This window comes from Lissotriton vulgaris, chromosome 7, assembly GCF_964263255.1.
Source record: "Lissotriton vulgaris chromosome 7, aLisVul1.2, whole genome shotgun sequence".
NCBI classification, from domain to species: domain Eukaryota; kingdom Metazoa; phylum Chordata; class Amphibia; order Caudata; family Salamandridae; genus Lissotriton; species Lissotriton vulgaris.
The window spans coordinates 1477751745-1477769457 of NC_141695.1; the positions used below are offsets into that span (position 1 = coordinate 1477751745).

General features: G+C 42.6%; 1 protein-coding gene across 3 annotated transcripts in view; it reads left to right on the forward strand.

The window, feature by feature from the left end:
• Positions 1-1007: 1007 nt before the first annotated feature.
• The window catches only part of NCOA6 (nuclear receptor coactivator 6), a 444043-nt gene continuing 427337 nt past the window's right edge, over positions 1008-17713 (forward strand). For all 3 annotated transcript variants that reach the window (XM_086932282.1, XM_086932279.1, XM_086932280.1), the window contains exon 1: positions 1008-1216. The gene's annotated coding sequence lies outside the window, so the exon portion shown is untranslated. The remainder of the gene's footprint in view (positions 1217-17713) is intronic.

Sequence of the window (17713 nt, forward strand, 5' to 3'; positions counted from 1 at the left end):
GCTCCTCTGGAGGGGTAGGATGAGCGACCTGATCCACAAGTGATTTCACTTTTTCATCAAAGAATACAGCGAAGTCCGCTGCTTTCTTTGTAGAATCCTCCAACTTGGAGGTTGGGGGAGAGCAGTTAGTATTCTTGATGAGATCAAATAGTTTTTTGGGTCTATTTTTGGCTGAGTCAAGGAGGGTTCTGAAGTGCAACGCTTTCCCAAGGAAGATGTGCTTGGATCTTGCTGAACGAGCGTGGCCAAATTATCGTTGAGGGCGCTAAGTGCCTCCATTGTTTCTCCAGGAGTCTTTGGTGTCACTTCTTGTGATGTTACATCAAAATTAGGGGCCTCACATCTTCCCTTTCACCCCGGCCCCAGAAGTTCTAGGACCGGCCCTGGAACAAACAAACGAAAGCGGGAAGAGAGGGTGAAGAACCCTTCCTTGAAGTGATGGTTTTCAGTACGTGAGGAGGTGCTGCTAGACAGAAAGAGAGGGAGGAAGAAAGAAGAGGGGGGCAGCTAAAGCAGCAGAGCAGAAGTGGACACTGTCTTTGCAAAAGAGCAGAAGTGGACACTGTCCTTGGTCTTCTTTCTGTGCCAGAAGAAAAAGACAGAATCCTTTTCCTTCTCATCCTGCCCCGCCCGTCCCCGAACGGCTATTTCTGCCGTCCTGAGACGTATGTTCAAAACACAAAAAAGTAGGGGAACGGAATCTAAGGAGTGTAAATAAGTAGAGTCACGCCGTGCCCTGCCGATCTCGACCACTGACTTCCCTACGGTACGTATAGTAATAAATAGTCCACCCGGTCCAACAAACTTGTATTGAAGCCTTCGTTTGACGTGTTTTTGCAATCCCTGTGTGTCGTTGTGGGAGATGGGGTGGTTTTGGTTCACTTTTACAGCACACACACTTTTGTTTTTAAAGCTTTTCGTGCTTGTTTTTTTCATCGGTCAGGCAGCTCTGAGGAGGAGTAGAGAGCTGACACACGACGGTAGAGTGTCTCCGCCGAAGCATGCGCAGTCAGACGTCGGCTCACAGGATGAGACTGGCATCGCGTTAATCAACGGCAAAGCCCGCAGCGCCCCCTAGGTTTAGACCCGCCAACCCTAGAGCTGTGCGGCTGGGGTCTTGGCTGGCTAAGAAGAGATACCCTCAACACTAGGGGAATACGAGCAGGACGTCGCCGGGCCATGAGAGCTGCGGTGCACTGAAGAGTCAGGGCTCCAGGTGAGTAGCGGACGGGGCCCAGTCGTCGCTCCTGGCGATGGAGGCATCGGAGAGGAGGGGTCCGGGGCTGTCACTATGAGAGGTTGACTAAGCGAAGGCGGTAGTTCTCAAAGGCAGGCTACTCTTTATTTACATTGTCTGCAACAACTCCTCTCAGCAGTTGTAGCACCGACTCACTTGCAAAGAACAACTGAATACAGCGGGTTTTGCATTCGCTTTTTATATGATGGAGGGCCAGGTCTCTCACTTACTTCACAAAATCCTATTGTCCCCAGAGCATGGCAAGATCGTATCACTATCCTCTTCCGCCCCACTTCCCGTAGAGTTTCCTAAAGCCCCACTTTCAGTGGGCATGAGTCCCTTAGAGCCCTGTACCTTAATTCACTACACACCAGGGTTCATGATCAGAGCATCTGGAACTTCGCAGTCACCCGGTGGGGGGCGCGATTCCTTACACCTTCCCAATGGAGCCTTTCGTGTTCACTGTTCTGATTACTAAATATCCACTCGCTTACAGTTAGCCCCTGTCCTACACACAGCAGAGCGAGTAGAACCACATAGTAACTCCTGTACCCCTATGAGAGTCCTTCAATTGCTGCCAGTTCCATTAGTGCAACTTTTTGCCCTTCATAATCCCATTGCACGTTGTTTTTTTCTACTTTGTGACCCATGTTCTCACCAAAGCACTAACGAACTCTTCTAATTTCTACTCCCTTCATATTTCAATACAATCTGACCCGATAGTATCAACTGGACATCCACATAACCCCTTCAAATCGCCCGTGCCCCTGTAATCAATATTAGAATTCACTGTCACATTGACCACGTAGCAGGCTCCGTTCAATCTTATATTTTCCTCTCCCCCCCCCCCCCCACTGCACAATTGCACGTCAAACCCTTTCTCATGCACCTAATAGTGTACCCTGAAACAGTGTCACCATCAACTAATGCTCCCTCTTTTAGGCAACTGATGCCTCCTGCACTACACTCTCGCTTAGTGTGACCTCTGCCACTGTTGGCCACAATACAGGAACATATGCGACCACAGTATGCACGTACAGTAGGTTAGACCGAATTGAAATGCAAAGTACATGTGCGTAGATTCTGTGGTTTTTCAGAGGCACGCCTAGTATCAAAAGGGCAATAAAAGGGTTAAATGGCATGCTGTTGTCAGTACCCGTATAATCTCAATTATTCCAGTGGACGAATAAATACTCTAAACATTCATTATCAAGAATCTCTAGGAGCGGTGTTTAATTATTCGTAGGCAGTGCAGCAGTAAAGCTTCCATAAATATAAAAAAATACTTCATGTTGTTTCATATCTGGACGTTGGGTATTCGGGTCTCAGTTTCCTGCTTGTGCTTTTATGTTACAAAGCTTCTCCTTATTTCATGTACATGTCTGCAATATCTGTGTCAAAAAGTATGTGAAACAAAAGTATTCTTGAGTACTGAACAAAGGTCTCCATCCATTTTCTGCTATTAATAACAACACTAACTTAATCGGCTCTTGCACGAGAACACCAGTCATCAAGAAGCATTCAGGTCCTCATCAGGAATAGCTCGGTAATTGGTGTGATATTTATTGTGCTTTATAAGATCCGACTCCACTGAGCAACAAATATAACTCAATTAGGAGTTTTTGGAGAATAACTTTCAGATTTAGGCTCTTACTGCACCAAACTCTGCATGTTCTTGTAAATACTGGAATTTTTCTCCCCATAAATATCGGCAGGTCTGACCTCTTGATATTTCTCCAGAAACTCGTAATTACCATATGTGCTGTAACAGAAGTTACTGCACCCATCGCAGTTAAACGGGTCCCTCTTAATAAGGGCCTTATAGCCTCATTACTAGTGCCCTGTTTAATTCTGCTATAAATGTTGTCTGCACTGAGCAAAATTGTAGTAAATAGGTTAGGAAGGCAGCAGGACACGTCTTCAGGTTAATAAGATGGATTTATTAAGTTACATAGAATAAGACAGCAGAGCAGTAAACCTCACAGCTGACCAGACCATCAACTGCCAAGGCTGGAATCTTCACAACACAGATAGAACACACGTAGGTACTTTGGGAGATAGAGAAGGTAGAAACACTAAGAAAGGACTACAGACACCAAGTAGTCCTATTGAACCAAGTAAGAATATACAACACAAATGTATATATTTTATTGTACCTGCTAAATTATGGGAGTGAAAATCTCTGCATCCCCCGTATACATTTCCTCACGTCAAGCCTGCTGAAAGTTACTAGGGAAATATACCCAGAACATTCTGAGATATGTAGACTTTGGTGCAGTAAGCATCAAAATCTGCATGTTGTGCAGCATGTTTCAGACAAATCTTGTAATTGGCGATAATTCTTGTTCATGTTTAAAATAACAAAACCTCAATGCTGGATTTTAAATGTGGATTGATTATTGCGTTGGACACCAGGGCACTTGTAATGGGGTCCTAAGAAGACCATATCCACTCCAACAATTGCCCATTATTCGAAATGAAGCAATTTAAGAGTGTTATACCTCAATTCTTTAGGTCTTTTACTAGAATAACACTTCCCTTTCTTTGCATGTACATCTGTTTTTAATGTTGCTCACTTTGCGACTTTGATAAAAATTTCATTTTTCAAGTGAAGTAATTTAAGGGCAGGGTATGGCTCATTGGCTGCTTAGTTAAACTACAACCGGTGAAATTGCACGATTACATATACACAAGAGAAGTGTATGCCTATTAGCATTTTGCAAAGAAGAACGATTGAAGGGAAACTGGAAACGTCCAATGAAGGTAGGAGTTTATTTTATTGAAATATGTTCCAAAGCAGCCATAGCTCCTTAGGTCACACAAGTATCCCAGCTGACTGAAAACCTGAACATTCTAACCTGCACTCCCAGTGGTTCCAGCAGTTCCATGGATCATCTAACAGTTCTTGAGTAATAGGGGTCAGCTGGGGACATACCAACTATAGTTTAATAACATATAAACAATATGAGAGTTTACATAAGCTAAAATAATATAACCAAAGTGAGATTACTAGGATTTTGCATTTTGGCAAAGATAGGTTATAATGGCTGGCCACACACCTGTCACTCGCCCCTTGCTTGCAACATTGATCTGCTTCTGTTACATTAGTTTGCTCCCAATGCTCCTCACATTGAGAATGACTGCATTTTTCAGGTTGCATAGAAAAAGGTCCATAAGGTATCCAGTAGAAACTGAGAAGCTTTGAGACAAAGGGATTTCTGCCTTTGCCAAGCCAAAAGTACTTGGCCTTGCCATAATTATTACTTCTTTGTAAGTTGAAGCATTATTCTCTGAGCGAAAACAATGCATGTATAACGGTGCATTCAGCAGTAGAGTTTTGTGTTTTAGTCCAAGGGTCTGATTATGAGTGGGTCGAAGTTTTGTAACCCCTGCACAAGACCCCTGTGCAGAATTTATCACACCTGGTTATCGGATGTGATACATTCACCACCCAGTATTACATTTTGATAGGTTAAACCTTCTGGAGTTGAACAGAGGAAAATTGTACAATATTTAGTTTGACATGCAAATTTTGATGTGGTAAGCACCAATATCCACAGGATTTTCCCCAAAACACAGAATCGATGCAATTTAGGAACTCCTGGGAATCTGTTATATCAGGTGCAATAATGTACATCTTCCCTCCCTCCGACTCAATATCGAGGCCTGATTCTTAGAGGGTCTGAGTTTTCCAATCCCTGTGCAAAGACATGAGATGACGTTAAGTTCTCACCATTTGTTACATTTATGCTGTAATTTAAAAGGATAAAGCAGTAAAGGTTTTACTGTACTATTTGTTTTTTTTGGTATGCAAAAGATCAAAATCTGCATGCATTTCCCCCAAAAATTGCAAAAGGTGCACTTTATCACATCTGATACATTTGGACTCTGGTTTGTCAGATATTGTGTGTTACAAAATGCAATTTCTTTGCAACACAGGGCCTCACAAGGAAAGTGGAGCTCTAGTTTTAACACTTTTAAGGGAACTCTCTCCCCCTTTGTTTGATGGCCTCCATAGTCCGCTTAATTAGCTGCTGGTGCGCTCAGTGAGCTTCTTTAAATAGGTAGACGATTATCTGGGTTTTCAGTGTGTTTCTGATCGTGTGCTTTCCTTTTTCTTCACAAAACAACTTTTAGATTTTACAGAACTAGCTCGGTACAAAGTAAATATTATATAATCAAGCTGCCTTGAATTAGACCCTCCAAATATCCCCAGGGGCATATCCTTCTTAAAATAGTCAACAGAAATGCAATAAAAGTTTAAAGGAGTCTACTGCACAAAGTAAATTTCTCGATCAGTGATCCGGTGTTACCAGCTAAATATGGGTTACCTATATGGAAGATCATGCCAAAATGTTCCAGAAACGCGCACTCCTCAACTTTCCAATCCTCAGTCTTAAATATGTTGAAGTAGAAGTAGTGTTGCGCTTTAAACATTTTTGGCCTTACAACTAATGAGCTGCTCCTTGAGCTGGGCAACCATATGCTGCCATCGTTGTATTCAGCAGAACGTCAGGGAAACGTTGGTCACGTGCACTGGTTTAGTTCCGGTTGAAACTTGTCGTTTCAGTGCATAGGTTTGTTTCAGCACTCCTATCATTTTTCGACAGGGTAAGTGCAGTAAAGTAGTTCGAGTTTTTCACTTTGCAGTTTTTTATTTCTAACACTTTAGTAATGTGTGAATGGGGGTGGAATTAATAGCATGTAATTTTACTTGTCACATTGTGGTAATTTTTAATAGTTTTTTCATTTCCTGAAATTGCTTTGCATAGGTGTACACAGAGCCAGCTTGTGATGACAGTTTCATATGGTTTTCAACACTATAACATGGCGTTTTGGTTGGCCACGACTTACGAGAGGTGTTTGACAGCATTATATGTTTTAAGTTTGTGAACATATGTCAGGCTCATACTAGCTTTGTTTTGTCATGGTTCACTGAAATTTTTAACGCATTGTTTTTATGTTTTGGGGATATACGTTTGAAACATCCTCTTTGGTGTTGTCAAGTTTTGGATGTACCATGAGTGTATTAGCACTTGGCTACAAGGTATATATGGTTCTTTGCTGAGAATTTGAATATATGTGTATTCATCTGTTTTTTTCTAGATTACAGTTGTGCCCCCTGATGAAGCGTACAGTTGCCTAAAATGCATTTGGATCCTGTTCATGTGAATAAAGTGTGAAAGAGGGATGCTTTTCACATCTCTTACTAGGATGTAGCAGTACAATTTAGTTTTTTGAAAGTACTCCACCAAGGTTGATTGATATATGATTTTTTTTTTTTGAAAAACAAATATACACAGCGATGAATAAAAAAAAGCTTTAAGCATGTTTGAAAGTGGTTGTTTTGAATTATGCTACTTTTCGATAAAGGCTTGGAATAGTCTTATGAGTTCATGGTGAGACTTACTTTAGCACAGGGAGAAACTAATGAATTACCTACATGGTAAGCTATAGTGGCATTCCTCCACCCTCAAGGCACAAGAAATATGTGCCACCGTGTGTAGGATGGGTCCCGGAGACTTCGAGGAGGGATAACATAAAAAAAACGCAGTGAGAATGGGTAGTTGCATACCCAGAAGGGATTTTAAAGCAGAACAGAATATGGATAGACTTCAGAAGGAGAATGGCAACTTTGGTCATTATGAAAGGTGAATGGGGCAAGTGAGATGATGCTGTGGGGGGATCTAGGTTTACAGTGAGGGCATTGGTTGCATAAGGTTAGGTATAAGGGTTGTGAATGAGACTGCGCTAGAACCACTATTCAGATGAATTAAGCATGAATTACTGGGCCTAACTGTGGTGAATGAGAGCATTTATTCCTGACGTCACAGGGCCCAGAATACTATGGGCTCTGAGCAACTGGGCCAAATAACCCTTCAGCACTTGACTCTCATTGGTAGTGCGGGTCGAGCAGTCTGAGGCTTCTCAGGGAGGGTGTAGGTGCCAGGTGAGACAGACTCACAACTTAACAAATCCAAGATCCCCAATAAATGATTATTCAGTCAAATACTTGCTTTTACGCAAGAAGGAGTATGTATCTGCTAACGCAAAGTTCAATACAACACACTGCAAACAATGTACATGCCTTCTTGAGGCAAGCACAGTAGTGTTACCCAGGTCAGCTTTCCAGTACTGCTTCCCTGTTCGAGGCTGATGGTTATTCTACATTCACTTGTGGCAACATCCAATCTAGGCCTTGTTAAGGTGTTCTAGTCTCAGAAGTTCTAAAGTGGCTGTTGAGTAAGATCTCAGAGTCTCTATGCTGAAGCGTTGATATTCAGAGCAAGTTTCTCAGGGCCCAGCAACCCGTTTGTCAGTCTTGCCCACTCTTGTGGAGTGGAGGTTCAGAGTGTTTGGGCACCAGGCTGTGCCAGATGGTGGGAAATTGTGGTCATCCACAACACTGCCCTCAATGCAGTAAGTCTTTACTGGGATCCGAGGGTAGGTCTCCTATGCTCTCAGTTGGGGGAGTTGAGGTGGTTCTGACTCTTCTTGGGTTACAGCTCGCGCTCTTTTCTCAGTGCCCTCATCTGCCATACTGGGGCCAAGAGCAGCATAAATAAGGCAACAGCCCTCCACAGGTCTCGTCACAGTATGGGGTACTAGCCCTCAGTTTCTCACAGCGTAGCCCCAAGGGCTGTAACCCTTATTCTTCAGTATGGTCCTGACTTGACGTGCATGGACTTTGAAATGCAGGTCGGCACCCTGATTGGTGTGGCGGTTCCAACGGAGTATAATCTCACACTCTGCTCCTGGGATTCGTGCAGATGGATCCCCACTGGACCTGAACCATCCACGTGATTTCCTTCACCTCACAGTGCCCACTGGTCTTGAGTCAGGCAGAAGTTGGTGCTATAGTGGGTTTTCTTAATCCTCCTGGGCAATTTCTCCTCGCCCAGCATCGGAGACTGCTAGACCTTTAGTCCCATTTCCTGGTCACAACAGGCAGAACTCTTGCTAAGCTTCTCCACATTATGCAGGCAGGACAGTCTCCAATCTTGATAGGCCCAAAATAAAGGACAAGGAAGTGACTAGAGATTCATACCTGGATCTCGTCAGTGATATGTGCTTCAAAAGGTCCTAGCACAACTCTTTATGATTCTTTTATCAGCCCCATTTCCAAATCCGAATCATGAACATCATTAAACTATTATAGCACTAACCCATTTCTAAGGCAGTGGAAATCTTGTTTCAGGTTCCACAGCCACAACATAGTCTGGAGATTCAAAACGCAATATGAAACCTGTTCAAACAAAGACAGATACACTAGTGTTCTAGCAAGCTTACATCGGAACTTGCAGCACAGGTTTCCTTCAGAATAGTACTGAACACGAAGCAAGTTTTATTCACATAAAATAACCAATAACCTCACAGTGTCCTGTGCCCTCTGAAGAATGCGGAGAAAGAAGGCACTTTGGGGGACGTTGATTGGGAGGGCCAATGAACATGAACAAATTGAACAGTACACAAAAAGCAGCATCAATTTTAATAAAATTGTGTCGCTGCAGAAATGTGGCATTGCTAAACTACATAAATGAACACACTTGTAAACCTATAAATATAATTGTTTCAATTTCAGCATTATCAATCCATTAGTTACAACTATATTCACTATAAAATCATTATTATTAAAAAAAAATCACCCAAAATTACACATTTGAAAATGCTTCCATAGCCCCCCCTCTGATTATTTTTAAATAATCACTTTAAACTCATTAATAAACTTTATTAATCAGCCAGAAGTTATTAGACTTCATCATACTTGGTGTCTTCATGAGTTTTCCTCAACCATCTTTAACTGGTTCAGGGATGTGGAATTCCTATAGCCCAACGCCCAGGACATATTGTTTGGGGTCAAGGGCAACAGGTTTTCATGTGTATTTTGTCCTTGTGACAAGTAGGCCCAACCCCCTGCAGCACAAACCCTTTGGCTGCCCACTTGCAGTGCCACATTATGGACCAGGGAAGGGCACTGTCTGCAGTTAAGGTAATATTTTTGTCCATATATTAATGCTGTCCAAACTTGTATTCATGGTTCATTAATTGAAAGCCTTCATTATTAGGGTGAGCGCTCTAAGTAAATATTTGCAAGCTCTGACTGCACTACTGACACTATTTCCAGTATAAAAATGTGTACACATGTTTTCAAAGTTTAGCAGTACGAGCCTATGTATAATGCTCCAAAAATGCGCTCTAATTTGATGCAAATATTTGCAGAAGCTTGATGGCAACATTGAGGATTCTTTTCTTTCAAAAAAACACTGTTCATAAAAAAAATGAAAGCAGGAAAAAACTCTTTGCTAAACTACTATAAACTTTCGGGTACTATTTTTTTTCAGCATCATTTAGTATCATGTGTTGATGCATGCTAGAATTTTTCAGTGTAACCAGTTTCAACAAGATTATGGGAAACAAAAATAAACAAGCATTGGCAAAGCCAGGAGGTCTGAAATTGGTGGTCAGGTTTTTAATGTTGTCAACATGTGGCTTGTTTTGGCATGGTTTTTGTAAAACCTTATTGGTGTGGGAGCTGCGGCACCTTCAGCAATATAACAAACATTGGCAAAAGCAAAAATTGTTTTTGTTCTCAAAAAGCACACACTACCACAGTAGTGCCTGGCAATGAACAAAATTACTCTGTGTGCCAATATGCTCCTTGTGAAAGAGCAGAATGCGGTCACTCACACTGAAGCCAGCCGATACAGAGAGAGAGAGAGAGAGACAGAATTCTAATCAATGCAAACGGATGGACGCAAAGCTAAACAACTTTCCTGGTGACATTGGAGAGCGAGGGGTTAGAAGCCCAAAAGCGGAGGAGAATAGTTATTTCACGGAGCATACCTGCAAGTGTCCCCCTCCCGCCGCCGCAAGTGTACGGGAGAAGCGGCCGCCGAGCGGAGGGGGGCAATAAAGACTTCAAACCCCAGCAGGCCTAGCGGCGGCTACACGCCGAGGCAAGCGCGCCAGCAGGCGCATAAAGGAGGAGTCACCCCGGCCGAGCGGGTGACGCGAAGCTAAACAACTTTCCTGGTGACATTGGAGAGCGAGGGGTTAGAAGCCCAAAAGCGGAGGAGAATAATTATTCCACGGAGCCTACCTGCAAGTGTCCCCCTCCCGCCGCAGCAAGTGTACGGGAGAAGCGGCCGCCGAGCGGAGGGGGGCAATAAAGACTTCAAACCCCAGCAGGCCTAGCGGCGGCTACACGCCGAGGCAAGAGCGCCAGCAGGCACATAAAGGAGGAGTCACCCCGGCCGAGCGGGTGACGCGAAGCTAAACAACTTTCCTGGTGACATTGGAGAGCGAGGGGTTAGAAGCCCAAAAGCGGAGGAGAATAATTATTCCACGGAGCCTACCTGCAAGTGTCCCCCTCCAGCCGCCGCAAGTGTACGGGAGAAGCGGCCGCCGAGCGGAGGGGGGCAATAAAGACTTCAAACCCCAGCAGGCCTAGCGGCGGCTACACGCCGAGGCAAGCGCGCCAGCAGGCGCATAAAGGAGGAGTCACCCCCGCGTCGCGGGAGCGCGCGGGAGCGCCCGGGGCTAAGCCCGGGCCCTCTGTGGCCCTCAGGGGACCAAAGGAGACGGGACGGGCCACCCCTCTAATGGTGCACTACCCCCAGGAGCAAGGTGACTGTGATTTCTTTCCTTTTCCGCTTTAATAACTGTTCTAGTTGCCAATATCTATATTGTACTAAATACGGATTATTCTGTCAAAATGACTAAAGTAAGAAAGACTCCTGTGGCCACAAGATCATCCACCAGAAACAAGACCTTACCATCCACACCTTTGCCGACACTAACTGCTATTGACCTAATGTTACAAAAAACCATAGGTGTAGTTGCAGATGCTATCCAAAATACGGAGAGGCGTCTTTCATTAACCCCGGACTTGTGTTTTCCCAACTTATCACAGCACACTACTGCAAATACCACCGCAATCAATAATACCATGGACTCCTCATTCAATCAGGAGGAATCTCTCCTAATGCAGTCTTTTACAGGGTTGCCAAGTGGTCAAAAAAGCAGTAAGAAAACCGTTCTACTATCATCTCCTATAATTGTAAATAGTTTAGAACAAAGCCCGGTGCTCGTTTCCAATTTGGGGGGCATTGTTTGTTCTCCTCAACCCGGTATATCTACTCCAAATTCGCAAGGGGGTACTTGTGTTGAAAGCTTGCCAAATGTAAATGTAATAAATGTTGATAAAACACTATCGACCAACAAGAGTAAGCGCCAACAAAAGAAACGTGCAAAAACCAAATCAATAGTAAGGAAAATGTATAGACCATTAGGTCTCCATAAGCCATCGGCTAAGGATGTTTGGTTAAACTTAGGTTGGCTAAAACATCTAATGCCACACAAAACCCTACCTCTATACTTGCCACTAGGAATACTAGTACACTAAATGATACACAGGCAGATCATAGCAAGACTTACTCAGTGCAAACGTGCCAGACTGAAAAAGTTAGTGTAGTGGATAATATAACATCAACTGACCTGAAAGAATTGATTAAATCTTTATTGCAACCTTTGTGTGATAAAATCACTTGCATAGAGCAAACCTTTGCGAAATTTGAAAAACAACAAAGAAAGGACACCTCAAGTATTCTAAAGATCCTTTCCGTGCCAAAACCAAAGGAAAGCTCCATACCACTTAAAAGTAATCTCAAACAAACAAAGATTTTGAAGACACAAACAAATACCATTGCCCCAAGTAGCAGTTCTGTTCTGACACCTTCCTTACCCGTAAATACATCAGTGCAAAACACTATAACACCACTGACACAAGCCAATAACAATACAGATACAGCACAGCCCCTGGTTTCCTCGCCTGAGAGTCATATTCCTGACACTGATGAGAGTGAATGGGCCGCGGAAGGTACATCCCCTGAGCCTTGCGGTGGTCAAACTGAGCCACAAAGGCCAACAACTACACAAAACGCTGCTCCTGATACACGCCCTAAACAAATACTCACAACAATAAAATCAAAAAAAGCCACCCACATTCACCTCCCACCTGACTCTCATCGGCACACCATAGTAATGATTGGGGTAACACAACTTGAGACAGGTAAAACAGAAAGCTATGGAGAACTGAAAAACAAAGTAAGCCATTGGCTAACTGTCCACAGACCGATTCCCCCATACATCAGCGGTAAAATAACAAATGTTAGAAGAGTGGATGGGGTGGGAAATAGATTTAAGTCCACCAAGGGCGATTGTGTTGTAGTTAATTTCAAGGATGGAAGGACAGCTCTATCAACAGCCTGATCCGCACTATGGATCTGAGTTATTTTTACCCCCCGAATAACCATCCTCTAACATCAGTGCATTCTTTTTCCACCGCTGAGCATGCAAGAGCCCCAGATAACTTTAATCAATATTACAGTGGGATAACACCTAGAAACCAAGGCCACTATACTGCAGGGGAACAGTGTCAGCATAGAAGGAACACATCCTGGGAACCCAGAGAGGCTAGATATGAAGGTACCTATCCAGAAAACTGGGAGGTTGCTCAGGGGACGTATTATCATCAAGAACACCCCCAATTTATAGATCCAAAAACCTATTATAATGTACCAATCACTAATAGGTTTGACGCCTTTTATAATCAGAGTGATCTGGAGGGGGTTGACTGACTACAGGCTGGCCCATACACCTGACGATTTAGCAGAACCCAATCATGCACAAGGAGAGGCATACAACCAAGCCATAGTAGCCCCCGCTCTGATGACAAAGCTAGACAACCCCAGTAAGCCATTGCCAACCATGGATCTTCCATCCAATAACAACAAATCTCCTGTCCTGCCTGAGGCCCATAATCCCCCCTTGGCCAACTTAGAACCAGACGTGGCCAGCACTGTGAACCGGGGGGCTATACACACAGATATAACCAACCCAATGATAGCTCCAATTATCAGAGAAACTCTCATAGAAACAGTTTCTGGTGATTGTAGTATGAGCTTAGTATCTTGGAACATAGCCGGCTTGGCCGATAAATTATGTGATCCTGCTTGGTTAATATCTATCAAAAAATATACAATTATATGCCTTCAAGAGACATGGTTGGAGGATAAAAATGCCCATATTGAGGGTTTTCAAAGCTTTGTCATACCAGCAGCTGCATCAACTAGGGGCAGAGCAAAGGGGGGCTTGGCCATCTTCATTAACTTAGGTCTGTGCTGTAAAATAAGCAACTGTCATAATGCCAATCGGAACATCCAGATGCTTGAACTAAAGAGTGGCAAAAGTGTTTTGACCCTGATCAATTTTTACAATGCTAATAATGGTAATGGTGATTGTAATATTGTGTCCTTAACAGAGATGTTGAGAAAAACTGCATGCACCGTGTCACGAAAGTTGTTGATTGTAGGTGATTTTAATGTACACCCATGTGGCAATCCAGGCTCCACCCCAATGCGTTCTTTGGGATGTAACAATGTAGAAGGTTTCCATTTCGCCCACACTAGGGGAGGCAAGAACTTAAACGATCTAGTGAATGAAAACAATTTAATTGTAGCCATGTCCATGGTTCCTGAAACAAAAGTCCATGATGTTTCAACCTTTAAAGGACCTGGTCAGGGATCCTTTATAGACCATATATTAGTTTCCACAGATCTTGCAATTTGGGTCTCGAATTTCACCATTCTTTTGAGTGTTCACAGTGATCACAACCCCCTAACTATCAAACTGGGTGGGACTTTATTTAAACAACAAATGCCCCGCAATGACCGGGTAACGATGAGCTGTATAAATGGCAGACGCCGCATAAAATGGACAATGGTAAACCAAGATCTTTTATACACTAAAATAAATAATGCATGTGAGAAGGAACTGTTAACTTGTACATCTTCCCACTCACCCCCTGAGAACATCTTGTCTGGGTTTGAGGCGATAGTTTCAACAATTGGCCCTATGCTAACAGTACCAACTAAAGGACAAAGCGAAAATAACTCTAAATGGTTTGACCATAACTGCTCAAAGGCAAGTAGAGATCTGAAGAATGCCTTAAAAATCAAACCTAGAGATTACGATCAAATAAGAAATCTTCGTTCGATTTATAAGATGGCATTAGCCGTTAGGAAAAAAGAAATCAAGGCTAACACCATGGAGTCCTTCCTTGACCCTTCAGTGTTGGGGAATAGTAGTAAGTTTTGGCAAATTATCAACAAACCTTTGTTTGATAATCCTAATGATACAGCCCTTGGTACTAACATCCCAGAGGAGGAGTGGGTGACCCACTATAGTATAATTTTTAAAAGTAATGAGCAACGGGCAGAAAATGTCTTTTTAACCCCATCCGTTAATTTTTTGTGCTTTTCAGTTAATGAGGTTGAAAGGGGTATCCAGGGACTAACTAGTAATAAGGCCCCGGGCCCGGATGGTTTACCACCGGACCTTTTTAAGTCCAGTGTTTCCTTTTGGGCTCCCGTCCTCACTGCGGTAGTGAACGCAGCAGTGATCTCGGGGTGCCCAAATGCGTGGGGGTTATCGACTATAGTCCCTGTTTTTAAAAAGGGCGACCGTAGTAGCCCATTATGTTACAGGCTGATATCTTTAATAAATTCAGTAGCTAAAGTGGTAGGTGGAATAATTCTAAACAGGCTATCTACATGGGCCAAAGAAAACAATATTTTATCACCTATACAATACGGATTCAGACCCGGTCATTCGACAATTACACAGTGTCTGAACCTGTATTTGATTTTAAGTAAATATACCCTGGCCAAACAAGGAACTGTCTATATGGCATTTATGGACTTATCGTCCGCTTTTGACTGTGTGGACAGAGGCATATTATGGGCTACTCTGATAAAAATGGGCGTAGAGAGGAATCTTGTTAACTTTTTGGCCGATCTGCATTCGGATACAAGAGCCAACGTTCGTTACACACAAGACCTAAAAGTAACGGGCGAATTTAGAATAAATCGGGGTGTACGACAGGGGTGCATCCTGGCTCCATTCCTCTTCAATTTGTATATCAACGAATTGGAGGAATTTCTTTTAAAGACTGAAGCAGACTACCCCTTTGTAGAGCGCAAAGGGGTTCCTGTGCTGCTTTATGCAGATGATGCTGTACTCATTTCTAGAACAGCAAATGGCCTACAGAAACTACTAAATTCCTTCTTTAAGTTCATGGAGTCCCGTGGCCTAAGTATTAACAATTCTAAGTCCTACGTCATGAAAATAGGACAGGGTACACGGAAAACTAACTCTTTCTGCATAAATGGGGAGAAAATCCCTACCACTAATACCTTTTCATACCTTGGAGTCCTCTTAGATCACAAATTATCCTGGGGTCCCGCAGTCACCAAAAAGAAGGGTGAGGCAACACGTGTTAATGCGGCCATTCTTGGCTTTGCGAAAAAAAATGGAAATTGCCCAGCGGCCTCCCTGCTCAAACTATACCAGGCAAAAAGTGTTGCTGTCGCCTGCTATGGAAGCGAGCTTTGGGGCTACTGTAAGATAAAGGACCTAGAGGTCACAGAAAATAATGTTCTGAAAAAGATACTGAGGCTACCAAGGGGCACTGGGAATTTTTCGGTACATGAGGAGTTGGGTGTCCCCTATTTAAGTGACAGAATAGCAGTGAACCCGGTACTGTGCTGGTTGAATTGTTGGCTTAACACAGATATACCTCTCACCCAAGCTTTATTAAAAGAAGCCCTAACACTTGATGGGAGGTTTAAAGTTCCATGGTTGAAGTATATAAAGGACTGTTTGACGGCAATTGGCTGGCCTGATTTGTTTTTTGCTCCCAACTTGATCACAAAACCCGATGTTATCTTTGCAAAAAATGCTATGTTAATACTAAGATGCTCAGACAGAGAAGAGGTTGAGCTACAGAAGGACAGTGTTAGGAAACACCTACTTCTCAAAACCTGTCCACAAATGGAACCTTATTTGTCATGGCACATGACTGGCTATGAACGTTTTTTGTTAACAAGGTTCCGCTTTGACCTTTTCCATCTCTTACTGGCGGTTCCAAGTGGGGCTCATCGGGGTGAGGTGTTGCCAGCTTGCGGCTGCGACGGGAAGTCTCCGCAAGATCTGGCACACTTTTTATTCATTTGCCCTTATTACACTTTACCTCGGAAACTATATCTTAAACCGTGCCTCAAAAAACTGAACTTCGCACAAATCAAACCTGCACTTTACTATCTTCAATTGCTGAATTGTGATTGCACTTTATTTGTCTGTAATTTTTTAAAATCAGCCATCACCTTCAGGAAAAGTATGGATGGATAATTATGCTGCTATTGCCTTAGGCACTTTTAAATTTTATAATGAAATTATTTATGTTTTTAACTTACTTTTAATAATGCTCATGTTGCCCGCTGCTTTCTCTTTTCTACCTTATACTGTGTACTGGATCTCTTATTTGTCAAATGAATTATCCGGACTATTTTTAACTGTTTGTTGTTGATATGTACTTTTATGATTGTAATGTTTACAATCGAATAAAGTTATTTGAACTTGAAAAAAAAAAAAGAACTAATCAATGCAAAAGGTCATGTTAAACGCATGACCAAATTAAGGGCCCAGTTATTAAAGAAAGTCTCAAAAGCGCACCCATGGTTTACGTCCTTGCAGTGCAGCTATACGGTTTTCGTGAATTCCCAATAATTTACAGAAGTAGGACAAGAAATAATACTCCTAGAAAATATATGAGCAAATAGGCATGTGTAGATTTGCTCATGCAAAAATCTGATTGTTTGCAAGTTCACTTTACCTCCAACAACTTTTTTCCCAACTCTGGAAGAAGGTTTATGTCTGCCATTGTCAGGAGTAAATTTCCAACATTTCTCATTATGGGAAAAGATTAGAGAAGTGTTGTTGAAAACCCTTAAAACATTCAAGATAGCAAGTTTGCATAGACTCAAAAGGGCATTTGAACCCTGGAACTATTCCTTACTACTACCTTCAGCCCCAGTATGTAGATCTGCAGAAATGTGGCAACATAAGTAGTATTTGCAAGTATTCAAACACTACTATGGTATGAGCCCTGGCATAATCAGAGAGGCTATATCAGAGCTCTTATATGATGAGATTGCTGCCATAATTTGTTGCTGCACTACATGGCACCAAAGGGACAAGTGGATTTTGTTACAGGGCAAGTAGATTTATGAAGCAACCTGCCCCATGGACAAGTAGATATTATATAAAATTCCACACCCCTGCTGGTTGTAAACATGATCCTTTAAACTTTGCAATTCCATTTCAGTTGATCTTTTCCTTTTCTTCAACCTGTTTTCACCTTTGCCTTAATTTCTGGATCTACTAATAATACACACACAAAATGTTAGCAAAAGTAATAGAACAAACAGACAATTTCCTCTCATTTTCTGCTCCATTCTCAAACTAGGACGTAAAGCTGACAATCTAAATGCCTATTCTTTCTTAATCTGTTCAGTGCAATTTTCTGTTCTGATCAGTTTCTCACAACCTTTACTCCTTTCTCATTGTATTCTCAAT